This window comes from Aythya ferina, assembly GCF_964211825.1.
Source record: "Aythya ferina genome assembly, chromosome: 1".
Classification (NCBI taxonomy): Eukaryota; Metazoa; Chordata; class Aves; order Anseriformes; family Anatidae; genus Aythya; species Aythya ferina.
In genome coordinates this window covers 93346257-93355997 of record NC_140296.1, presented here as the reverse complement: position 1 = coordinate 93355997, position 9741 = coordinate 93346257, and the positions used below count along the sequence as shown (strand labels likewise).

Below are 9741 nucleotides of genomic sequence, written 5' to 3'. Positions count from 1 at the left end.
TTGCACGTGTGCCTGAAGACTTCTTTTGCATTACACCTTGCAAACAAACAAAAAGGTAAGATTCTTGCCTACTTACAGGATTAGCAGTCAACTACAAGAAAAATATTCTCTTTCAGAAGGAAAAGGCCAGGAAAAAAAATATATTATTTTCATATCTTCATACAGACAAGTTTGTTCCTATGATAGAAAAGGTGTGTGTGTGTGGGGGGGGGGGGGGGGGAAAGGAGGAGGAAGGATTATGGGCACATAATCCCTCCCAGATAAAAGCTGGGACACAGCATATAAGATAACAGAAGACAATTGGGTGAAAAACTGGGCTTGCAGAAGGGCATAAAGGTTTCTCTTGGTACTAATTGGTTCTCATAAGGGAAAGTAGTATAACATGACATACAAGCATTGTGGCACTGCAGATATCCATTTAAAAGTCTCCAAATACAGATGAACTAAACCCTTTGTGTGTTTGATGTATGTATAAAAACAAGACATTAAAGACCACAGCACAAAATGATTTTAATACCAAGATACGATGGAGTGAACTACATATACTGAAATCATAGGCATAGCTATGCCATACAGTATATATCATAATATTGTAGCATGAAATGGCAGAGTCAAGAGTGCTATTTCACCTTCAAATCTGGTTTTTGATTATTTGGATAAGAGTCTGAGTCTTTTTTTAAAAAAAAAAAAAAAAAGAGTCATAGGACTACTCTGGGTTTGAATATGGGCATGTATGTATACAGAGCTGCCTCTTATTAAAAAAGAATGGGGGGGAAGGAAATACAAAGAAGTATTGCAGCTTCTACAAGGCTTTTTTTTTAAAAAAAAAGAATAAATTAGTTTTTGTTTCAGAGCTCTGCAGATTTATTTTTTTTTTAATAATTCTTACAGTGCAATTCATTAAGCACTGTAATTATATGAGAAGAAGGTTGCACCTGGTCCTGAGCCAAATACTGCTTTCTCTCTGTTACCTGCCCAGGATGCCAGTGGCTTGCACAGAATGGCAACCACATAAACAAAAGAAGAATTGAATTATTGGGAGCCAATACCCCCCCGGCCACAGTCAGTATGCAGAAGGAAACAGGAAGAGCAGAGCTCGCCATGCCTCAGAAAATGCAGTGTCCTCTGGCCTCTCATCTTCCTCCTTGTGCAGCTCCTACCTGTTTTAGAGTGCTGACGAAGAGGCAATATCTCTGCCTGCAGACTGCTGGGAGCACATGCGGTCATGCCTCTTCCCAACCCCAGTGCAGCCGTGAGGGCTGAGGGGGGGAGAAGAAATGCAGAGCAGCTGTGGAGCAAGGAGGCAGGGTTGCCAAGCAACAGCCTACCGGGGAGGGTGTTAAAATGAGGAAAGGAAACAGATATAAATTGCATTTGCTCGTGTGGGGCAACGGTAGCCCTTCCATCTGCTCTTCTTCCTGCTTCCATTGAGTTATTGGTGTGCATTTCACGGGAGGAGTTGGCCAGAAGCGTTTCTTGCGTCATGAGCTCCAGTCTGCTCCTTGAGAAGGTTGCTTCAGGGACAGCCTGTGATGAATGCTTTCTTCGCCAACTTGTTGTCATGGATAACATCGCAAGAACAAAAGCAGACTGTCATAGGTTCTCCAGATGGTCTGCCCCAAGAGTCAGGAGCACGAGCTTAAACCAAACTTTCCCCATTCACATATCTGTGTTGGGAATGTTCATTCTGGTATATCAGAATTTGTCTTAGAGAGAGACATGAATGATGTATGGGTGATTTTTTTTCCCCCTTCACGCCATATAGACTTTCCCTGTGACAAGCAGAGCTCAGCCTCTGAAGATCTTTCTGCTTCTTATTTCCATAAAATATTCTTGTTCCCACTTTGTAACAAAGACTGTTCTGTGAGATCATAAACATTTGACAGCAAGGCATTGGAGGAAGTCTTCACAAACAACTAGGTGGAAAGTATTTTGGTGAGGAGGGACAAGATTGGAGAGGGGATAGAAAATAAAAACATAAAACCCCCTGACAGTTCACCAAAACAGACTACATATAGTGGAGAGACTTTCACAGAGGCTGACCTTATGGATCCCAAGTTTTTCCTCAACACAGATGACCTACTGCTGAGCCAGCTGTTCAGAGTTGGTCACATTACAGTTCTCACCAATTCTGGAAAGGGGCTCCAGGTGCAAAGCATCTGCCTCTGCCCTGCTGCAACTTGTTGTTTGCAGGTGTGGTCATCAGAACTAATTGGGAACCTCTGCTTTTGTTAACTTTTTGGAGTCTTTCACATCTTATACGCATTATCACAGACCACCAGGAGACTATGTGCTTGCACACCACTTTAGAAAATGCACTGTGGAGTCAAAATTATTCATAATAACCTAACGTTGTTTGCTTTTACAGATAAAAGAAAAATCTATAGAGGTAACAGCATTTGTATTTACCTTCGAATACTGAATATAAGTTTCACTAATGTAAAATATTTCCAGATAAGCAGAAGATGCGTACTTTCTTCATATCGTTCACATTAAGAAGTAATCCATAGAAACACAAAAATATAGAGCAAAGTTCTCTTGTCCATGCTCTCGCTTTCTGCCAGAGATCTTCGTCCCTGTTAGCAGTCAAAAGGGAGAAACATGCACGTTTAAGGTTATTTCTCTCTACTTAGTGTGGTTAACCAAAGTAGAACACAAATTGCACACCTGAAATTCTTGTTTCTCTCTTTTCATTGACTATACAAAGAAGCTAAAACAACTCACACCATTAACACCTTAAATTAAGGCAAGTTTACCACTGACCATAGCAGCAAAGCATTGCCACATTTTGAAGCAACTGTAAGTCCACGGGCAAGATCTGAAGGAGGCTAATGGAGATCTTATATAAGAATTTCCTTCCAAAAAGACAAGAGCAGAAAAATACTAGTCTGAGAGTCTGGCTAACAAGTGGAAATTGATATACTGGTTGGAGCTGGGAAGTGACTCCAAGTACTTCATGGGAGATATTTGGTAGGGTGCTGCTATGAAGGACATCAGCAACAGAGGAAAGCAACATTTGATAGATGCAATGGTGTACCTTGTCTACTGAAGGGTTTCACAGTAAAATAAACATCTGAGTAAATAAGAGCGACAGCAGTATTCTGGACTGGTGTCAGAGAAGAAAAGAAACACCATTATCACATCATCACTGGCAACACCACATCTGGAGTACTGTGTACTAGAGCTAGGCTCCCTGTCTAAGAAAGACATGAATGTAGCAGAGGGTCTAGTGAGGGGTTACAAAGTCAGTTAAGGGATTGAAAAAACAAGAATGTCCACTAATGGTCATTTAACACTGGAACAGGTTGCCCAGAGAAGCTGTGAAGTCTTCATCCTTGGAGACAATGAAAGCCTGACAGGACCTATTCCTGTGCAACCTGCCATAGTGCTTACCTCTGCTTTGGGCAGGCGGGATGGACAATATTTATCAGAGTCCCTCTCAGATTCTGTAGCAAAACAGCTGGCTTTGTTCTCCACAGAGAAGCTGATTCAGGTCCACCTCACATTGGTGCTGTGGTAGTTTTGCTCAGCTTTCCTTGGGTGGTTTTATTTTGATTAAGTACATCCACCTGTCAGTGGTCTCTTCACCACCACTACTTATTTTTAGATAATAGTGGCTTGTTTAGAAATCCTACATTTACTAACAGTTACCACAATTGTTGTTTTTTTCTTTGAGTTTAAGTGTTTATAAAATGACTACTACTAAGTAATCACTGTAAATATCATTTTTACAGGATACAAAAAGGGAAAAGGAAAATGAGTATGCCCACCTTGCCTGGAAAAGACTACAATTTGGAGGAGTGGGAAGTAGCTAAAATGCCTTTTCTCCCACTGCTCTGGAACACTTTTTCCAAAACTACCAAAAAATAAAAAATAAAAGATCCCCACCTAGCATCCTGGGATGCAGGAACAGCACACAGGACACAGTCATATGGTGGGGAGGACTCATTTGTTTGACAGAAGGCATAGAGCAGTGATGTTAGCCTCTACATCTCCTGTTCTGCAAAGCAAATAAGGACGTCCATTTTTTTACATTATGGTTTATACATGGTTATCACATCCTCACCACTTCATCTCTTTCTTTAAGATATTATTTTCTCTCTCTCTCTCCCCACCTGAGATTCCTCTCACACAGAATACTTTCCTGCTTCTGTTGTATAAACCTGGATCCTGTCTGTTTCTAATAACTCTTTCTGTGAAATGATAGGACTAGAACATGATGGGCTTTAAGCATTTTTTAGCTCAATGTTAATCTAGAAGTCTTAAAAAGGTACACCTGTCTTGCATAACATCTCCTGCCTTTCTTACACAGCAACGTTGAGAGAATTACTTGTTATTATTTTGGCCTACATACCTTTGCCTGAAAGCTTAGATTGGGGGAGGGAAAAAAAAAAAAAAAAGTTATACTCAGTTGGCTAAAAGTCAATAAACAGATTAAAAAGATTTCCTACCAAAATAGCATTATTAAAAAAAAAAAAAAAAAATTAACAGAAGAAAATACTAGATGCTGAGGAAGGAAAATAATCCTAAGAGGCAAGGTATACATCAATACTCCATGTAATATAAAATAAGTATTTGATTTCACTCAAATGAATATTGTATTGTTTTCCTGGTCTGCGAGTCACCACCTAGTTATGTTGCCAAGCTATTTCAAGGCTGATTTATTAAATTCACTAACTTTTATGGTTATATGTAAGTTAAGGGTTGATCAAAGAGTTAATGGATGTAACATCTCCTTTTCCAAAATCACAGAATTCAGTACACTTGAAACATCCTGCTGTATAAGCTAAAAATTTCAACTATTGTTTCCTTGACTAGTTAATTCAAATTACAGTAAGAAAATGAATTTCTGAATATAAGAAAACTGCAGCAATATGAACTTCTCTTTCCATATGAGGTTCAGGCTTTTTGTCTGTTGAGAACTCAGAAAGAATTAGCATGTTAACATTTGTCATTAATTTTAAATTCACATGCTGAGATCTTCATCAGGTATCTTCAGCACTGTAAGTACAGGCTTTCATTTCTGAACTCAGATCATAAACCTCTGCACTCAGTATGGTTTCCAGAAGTGATCAGCAGCTGTTTCAGGTCATGACTGATGGTCATTGGCAAAGCTTTGTGGGAAAATGGCAAAATACATGTGTATACATCCAGCTGAAGGATTACAAACCTTTCACATAAGAGAGGAATGGCTTCACCCAAACAAGCTTTACAAGACACTGGGGATATAGTATTCGTCTTTAATAGTTAATATTAAGAGAGGACTTCTCAGGGAGCGGATGCTTCTAAATCATGTAACAGATATTTCCTCTGTGACTCGGATATTTACCCTAATCATTTCTTTTACCAAGTATACTTCTGTAAAGGCAGCAGATATTTTTAAAAACCCATTTCTAAATCTGGTGTGTCAACGATGTATTTATATAAGGATTTCGAGGAAACTGTTAGATGCAACCCACCAGAAATAACACTCACAGCTCTTACACGTAGCTTTCTAAAAGCACACGAGAGCACAAACCGCGTTAAGCGCGGACCTCGCAAACACCACCCGCGTTAGTTTCCCTTCCCAGGCAGCGACCGGCGGCACGGAGTTGGCTGCCGCTTCAGAAGAACCAAAATGATAACCTGCCAAAACGAGGGGGGGGGGGAAGGGGGGGGGGAGGCTCCTCCGTGCCTCCCCCGGGGAAGGTCAGCCTGCCGCCAACACAACCGCAGGGAGCCCTCGCCCCTCTCCCCGCGGCGGGGAACCGAACCCCCCACCCCCTGCGCAGTGCTCACCGTGCGAGATGCTGTGGAGCAAGGCGACGGCCAACATCCACATGCCCCCGCCGGAGCCGCCAGGCAGCGCGCACCGGGTCCGGCCGCCTGGACCGGGGGCTGCTGGCAGCCTGCGGGGCCGCCGGTCCGCGCAGCGAGCGCTCAGCCCCGCCTGCAGCCCTCCGCGGTCTTAAAGCAGGAGAAAAAGCCCGGAGAGCAAAAGAAACGCCGGCCAGGTGCGCTGTAAAAGGTAAATTTGTTCGCGGTGCCGGCTGTGTGCGCACAAAGTGCATGCTTCGTCGTCGTCGAGGCGTTCTAGACGGCACGCTGGAGGGGCCACTGGGGAAAAGTATTACATTGGGTTGTTCGTAGGACGGTGCTTACCGTTTTTAAGGACGTTTGATCAGTCATACAAAACTGTATTTTCAAAGGAAGGATCCCGAATATTGACCTTCTTCACTTGCAATATCCTTGCTGAGTCATAAATCTTTCAGTGAATGGAATAGCTTGATTTCTCACTTATATGTGAGTAAATGAGGGAGTGTGTTAGAGCTCTCCGGAATCTAATATTTTCTCCCAGACAGGTGACAGCACTAGTTTGTCTTGCAACCTGGACCACAGATCCTAGATGCAGGTCCTGCAGACATTTAGCTCCTTATCCACCTGGGAGAAATGAAACTTCTCCTTAGGCATTCATACAGCTGAGCAGCAAGTTAAGGTAAAAGAATATTTAAAGTGGTTTTCCCTAGAACAGAATGGTAGTCACACTGGCAACAAAACAGGCACAGGCCTTTAAGATGGGCTCACAGGTGAAATGGGGATAGGTCTTCGGAACATCCTCATTCTGAAGAGGCTGTATGGAATACCTGACGTGGTTATACGTGCAACTGAACAACAGACTGATAAAGGCATAGTACTCAACAGGAAGAACAACGACAACAACAACAACAACAAAGGAAGATGTACTACATGAAAAAAAGAAAAAAAAAAAAAAAAAAAAAAGGAAATAAAAGAATAAGACAAGACAGTAGATGTAAAGATCCTGAAGCATTTGAAGTCTGAAATTAGTTACTGTTTAACTTTTGGACTGGCAAGATATCTACAGACTTGACTAAATGATTCATACGTATATATACATGATTTATGTGTATTCCCTATATATGTAATAGGCATAATTGTCAGAAGTTGGGTAGCAGGGGGATGCAGGATGTGTGGGAAAAGGCCAGGAGTGCCCCGTGGAGACCACAGCTGGGTCCAGCATCACCCACCAGTAATGCAGCCAGAGCAGCATCTGCAACCAGGAAGGTTTAATAAAGGGTGGTAACCACAGGGACAGGGCACACACACAAAAAGAGACACATGAGGATGCACAAAAGAAAACACAAGAGGAGGTCTGTCTCTGAAGGGACTGTGGCCGGTGGGTAAATCACACTAGGAAAGGGGCACCCCCAGGGGTCTGGAGCCCACAGAAGAATCCAGAGGTTCCAATCCAGGTGTCTAGAGTGAAGATGAACCTTGGGAAAGAGAGGTAAGATGTTTCCCTAAGTATTTGTTTAATTGATTGTCTTTGTTTCCCAATACCCAAACTAGTAATTAAAAGTTTATATTCATTGACAATAAATTTAATTAAGTGAAATTCCCTGAGTTGAGACCACTTGTGACAATATATTAGTAGCCCTGCAAATAAATATAACTCTTGAAAATACCTGTTAAAGGATTGTTGAAAAAAGAAGAAAGGGGAAAAAAATCAAAATTCAAATTAAGACCAACTGCAAAAATACTGGATTTATTATTTGTAAGATTCTAAACATGGACCTGACTTCCTTTTGCTTCTTACCTAAATTAAATATATGGAAACAACAGCAAGTCTTCTATAGAACAGTACTATTTTTCTATCATAGGATGGACAGCAGGAATCCTTTATTCAGAAACATCTTTCCTTGGAATTTTATATATAATTTCCTTAAGAAGTAATGATCAGTAGTGAAACAAGTACTCTCCTGTTGATTTAAATCTATCAAGACGGCTTGGTAAGCCAGCAGAGGAGAAAAATATCAGATAGTCTTGCTTTTGGTTCTTAAATTAAATACTTCAGCTGTTGATTTCCTAAACCTGTAGCATGGAGGTCATATTGTAAATGTCATGACAATAAATACTGAATGTCTAGGAATTAATTTAATGCTAAAACATGAAGATCAAGAACATTGTTTAATGCTTTGCTCCCACCATTTTTCTTGGGGGATGCTTCCTAATGCTCCTTAGTGGTGCACAGTCTCACCCTGCAATGAGTGCTATTGAAAGCCTCATGATGATTGAGTAACATTGAAATATGCAGAATCCAGTTTCCCAGGAAGTGCTTTGCGCTTCCACAGAGTGGATAGATGATAGTTGTATCTTTGTTACAAAGAGATGTGATCCAAACCCTTCTGTTACAAAGAGATGTGATCCAGACTCTTCCTCATGACTTACCTTATCTGCTTCTATTGCCCTCTCACAACTGTGTCTCTGCACTGGACAATCTTTCATGCCTTTGTCTTCCACAGCATCACTGAGAGTTCAGACTTTGTAGTTAATGCCTGTATCAATGAAGAACTGAAACACAGGGCAGTCAAGGGCTAATCTATTAAGGGACTCAGGTATTGAACTCGTCATCATTGCAAAAGTTAAATTTTAAGTGAACTGATATATATAAGAAATCACAACCCATTATAGCATCCGGCATCCTGGTACTGTAGAACAACTAGGTACTGCAGAATTAGGTTCAAATAAAATAAGTGGAGAGAAGCCTCAAGTGATGGGAAGCACCTAAGAGAGAAGGGCCCACTGCCTATGAACTGGGCAATGGTCACTGGTGTTCAGTGGCTGAGTGCTGACACCACATCAGTCCTCTCTCAGGAGAAGCAGAAGAGGAGACAGTAGACTTCTGTACTTGCTCTACACCCAACAGTTGGCAGAGACTTGGGTTTTCCATCAAATATTAAAGAAAACCTTGAATCTATTTACCCTATCTTGTTCACAGTAGTTCACTTGCCTTGGATGCTTAAACCCTGCTCCTATTTTTTCCCAAAGTAGTAATCTTCTATACTCTCTTCACATAGCTATGGTGAGAGCTATTTAAAAGTTATCATACAGTGCCATTGTAACCTTATCTTCTCTGAGGCAAAAGAGTTGGAATCCTTTTCCAAATCAAGCAGGGAACATGGATCTCCCACTTTGAAGGCTAGCACTCTCAGCATTTGGGTAGAGGGTGATACAGGTGGTCAAGAGGAAGAACAATTCCTCTACTCTGTTCTGATACTTCAGTAGGAATAAGTGCAGCAGACCACTACCTGCCAAGAAGCAAATCAGGGATTTCATGTCACTAGCATCCCTGAGACTTGAGAATCTTCATGCATGTTCTGAGGCAAGAAAAGCCAGGAGGTGAATGTAGGCATACCTAGTCCCACAGTAGCACTCTGCTTATGTTTTTTGTTTGTTTATTGTTTGTTTGCTTTTGACTAACACAATAGAACAAGATACACCTCAACCTGAGAATGTATAGACTTCCATTCCCTGTGATATGCTAAACATATTTTTCAATTTTAATTCATGAAAGCATATTCTGAGTTTGTTTTCAAGATCTTCTATTATCTGCCTAGCACTTTTTTTTTTTTTTTTTTTTTTCTTTCTGAAAGTACCCAAGTCATTACAAATGCAAGTATAACTATATATATCTCTCTAATACCATATATATTGTTATGGAGATAGTTCTAAGAGATAACATTATGAAGGATCTTATGAAAGATCTTATCTTCATGTGAAAGCTATTTCAATACCTTACTGAAGGTAACTGGGGATCAGTTTTGCCCTCTGTAATTACCTAAAATTACCTCAACTTTCTCTTCAGGCTGGATGAACATCATGTAATACTGTTATCTTAATTATTCGTGGTTCTGAATATACATATGTTAAAAGAACAAAATGTGAGGAATAGGGAAGAGGGGA

General features: G+C 40.8%; 1 long non-coding RNA gene across 1 annotated transcript; it reads right to left on the bottom strand.

Moving 5' to 3' along the window:
* Positions 1–490: 490 nt before the first annotated feature.
* Positions 491–3511, bottom strand: LOC311444975. The gene is made up of 2 exons (XR_014698149.1): positions 3394–3511; positions 491–2576 (listed from the first exon to the last, which is right to left on the bottom strand). It is a non-coding gene; the product is annotated as an uncharacterized lncRNA (long non-coding RNA).
* Between the last annotated feature and the right edge of the window lie 6230 nt (positions 3512–9741).